The sequence below is a fragment of the Cnephaeus nilssonii genome (assembly GCF_951640355.1).
Source record: "Cnephaeus nilssonii genome assembly, chromosome: 3".
NCBI lineage: Eukaryota > Metazoa > Chordata > Mammalia > Chiroptera > Vespertilionidae > Cnephaeus > Cnephaeus nilssonii.
In genome coordinates this window covers 97,134,554-97,137,826 of record NC_137074.1, presented here as the reverse complement: position 1 = coordinate 97,137,826, position 3,273 = coordinate 97,134,554, and the positions used below count along the sequence as shown (strand labels likewise).

The window sequence follows — 3,273 nt, the reverse complement described above, 5'->3', positions numbered from 1 at the left end:
GCACTGTGCCCTTCTCCAGCCTGGCATCAGGATCAGAGTCAGGGTCAGGATCAGGGCTGGAGGCAGGCAGATTGTAGTTCCATACTCAGCCTAATTTTGGTTGCAACTCATGGCTTTTCCCGGCTGCTCGGAGGTCCTTTGGGTGGATGCCCTGGCGGAGAGGCTGGAGATGTGCCCACAGCTGCCTGGTTGGGCGTCTCTCCGGCCCAGAGCCTCCGTCCTGCCTCCTGAAAGCCTGGCCCCAGGCAGAACAGTTCCCCCTCTGGACGACTTTGGTCTCAGCACTTGATTCTGGGTTGCATCAGCCTGGGGTTCTTCCCCTGGTGTGGCTGATCTAAGTTTCACAAAAAAGCCCGGCTGATGCTGGCTGTGCTGAGCCTCATTGAGAGTTTTTCATGCAGCAAGGAAGAGCCTTCTGGGATCCTCCTCCTCCCTCTGTTCATCTCCTCCTCCTCCACTTCCTCCTCCCAGCCCACGGTCACTTCTTCTCCAGCTGCTCCAGCAGTGGGTTGTCTTCCGAGTTGGGGTCTTAACGCAGTCAGTCCTGATGACGCAGGTGGGGTGATGCCGGTTGAGCATCAGGATGAGCTGCTGCCGCTCCTGCTTCAGCTCCTCCACCTGGGTTTTCAGCTCCGCATTCATGAGCTCCTGCCACTCAGACTCCCGCTGCAGAAACTCCGTCCGCTCCGTCTTCTTGTTCCGGCATGGAGCTGCCACCACTTTGTTCTTTCCCCAGCACCTTTTCCTCCGCCCCTCTTCCTCGTCCAGCTCACTTTTCTCAGGTTGAGGCCTCTTGCCCAGTTTCACCTCCAGGAAGTGCAAAGGGGCAATCATGACCCCAGTGTTGTGGATGTCAGCGTATTTCAGCTCCTCTGCAGTCAGGGCCGCCGAGCTGGGGAGTCCAGTCAGGGGGCCGAGCCCTGGCAGAGAGCCGGCAGTCATGGAAGGGTCTGGGATCTACCCAGGCATCATAGCAGGAGGAGTGGCAGCCCAGCCCTGCAGAAGCCACGGGAGGAGGCTGCGACCCCGGGGCCTGTGCCAGGCTGCAGGCGCCATGCCTGTTCAGGAGCCTCCATGGCCCCAGCCCCGCCCTGCAGCATCCACCGCTGCCGGTGCCTCCTGCAGGCTGTGTCAGGCGGCATGAGTCTCCCTCTTTGAGGCAATAGATTGCGGGGCTCTGCCTGCCTGCCTCATCACCCCTAACCACTTGCCTGCCTACCTGATCGCCCCTAACCACCTCAGCCTAGGCCCCCGCCACCGCAGCTTAGTCCTGAAGGACATCCGGAATGATGTCCGGAAGACATCTCATCTATCTGGTCTAATTATCATATTACCCTTTTATTAGTATAGATAGGTATAGTTAGGAGATGTGAAAAACCTGAAAGGGCATCTAAAAGAGCCTGAGAAAAATCAGAACCTAGTAGGGAAGTTGAAACACTTTATATAAAGTACCACTTGCCTATTGGAGTGAGATAGCGTTTTGAAAAGATAAGGGACAATTCAGAATGTCGTAGAAATAAATATAGGCACCTATGATTGTGGTACAACAGACCCATAGAGTATTTTAGTTGCTAAGATAAAGAAATATGATGGAGTGTGAAAAGGAACAAATCAATCTGTTTTTAAGGAAATATGCGTTTGGGTCCACTTTTGTGGAGGCTTCTTAGAATTACAAACACAGAAAAAGAAAATGCTAAGGAGGATAGCTCAGGATAAGTAAAATGATTATTAGCAACTGCTTATTAGAAATTTTAAATTATTAAAGAATTGCTGATCTTGTGTTTTAAATAAACTATACTTGTTACCATAGACAGATGCGAAAGTGCAACATGTGTCATACATGTTTCCTACAACATGACATAAAAGGAAGAGTCTTTTTAGTGATGTGGCAATATTTTCTACTTTTAAATCCAATTTATGTTTACTGTTGAGCTTCTTTGCCTTCTGGGATTTGTAATGGTTTTCCTCAAAACAAGTCGCCCTGTCTATGATTTGACTCATGGCAGTATGGCCCATCTACTTCTGTTTACCTAGAAGTTAACAATTACATGGTGCTCTTGATGAGTTTCAGCCTGACCTTAGACTAGAAATGTCCTTCCTGTCAGCACATGATGCCTACATATCACTGCCCCTTGCCCCCTAACCTTTTAACACACACGGAGAGCTACCTACAGATATGCCTAGGGATCTTGTTTCTCCTCTTCCTCTTGTGTGTTCTAGTTGGAAGCTGCAGTGAACATGAATATCATGCTGGTGGACTGCCAGAAATGCATAACCACATCTTTAGAAAGTTTGGTAAAGATTGTGCCTCATATTACCTTATTCTTATATAAGGTTGAGTCATTTTCTAAAAAAATGTTTTTGCATTTGCATTCAGGATCTTTCTAAATTTCCTGGCCAAATGAAAGAATGCTAAAATTAGTGAGTCGATAAAATTGCAGCGTCAAAAAAGCTGGAAGTGATTTTTGTGGTTAGTCAAAATTTCACAGTTCTCTTTTGGGGAAAACACGACCTCTATTTTATAGATCCAGAACTTGATGCCACATGGAAAATATATGCAGACAAAGACCGAAATAGTAATGAGAGGAAGAAGGGCAAAGGGACAGAGTTAAAATTGTGGCTACTTGTAAAATAGCTTAAATTTACTTAAATTTTTAGTAATTCCACACTGTACTGTTTGAAATAAAATGGGTGAGTAAATTATAATACTCACATTACCTTAGTGAAAAATTTTGAACACTTGCTTCTATTTATAACTCAAAATACTGACATAAAATGTTATTGGCTGGAGATGCATATGGCTTACATATATTATAATAAACAAACATTGATTTTTGCTAAGCTGAAGATCAACATAAAAACTAATCGATATTTTTACATTTCAACAAAATCTTAAAATTACCTGTATCAAAGTCTGATGAATCTGATTCATCACTCTTCACTGGAGAGCTTATGTGAAATTACAGCATCCCCTGGAAAACTGTTCCTCTGGACCCTTCTTGTATTCCTCTTTAGCCATCTTCCTGCCTCCAAATGTATACAATCTTGTACATACTCCTTGGCCAGGAATGACATGACTAGGTAATAAGAGAGGGATGCCTCTTCTTTAAGTGCTCCCTACTCCAAATTGAGGAATTTCCTCTTCAATAATAATAAAAAATTAGGCTTTGGTCAAGAGGGTGGTATAGATAAATGGTACTCAAAACCTTCCACAACTGCATCACAATTACAACTAAACTACAGAGCAGCCATCATTCAGAACCACCTGAAATC

At 45.3% G+C, this 3,273-nt stretch overlaps 1 pseudogene across 1 annotated transcript; it reads right to left on the bottom strand.

Moving 5' to 3' along the window:
* Window positions 1-478: 478 nt before the first annotated feature.
* LOC307094423 (jun dimerization protein 2-like) lies at window positions 479-972 on the bottom strand (annotated as a pseudogene). The gene has a single exon. The product of its transcript is annotated as a jun dimerization protein 2-like (transcript).
* Window positions 973-3,273: the final 2,301 nt, after the last annotated feature.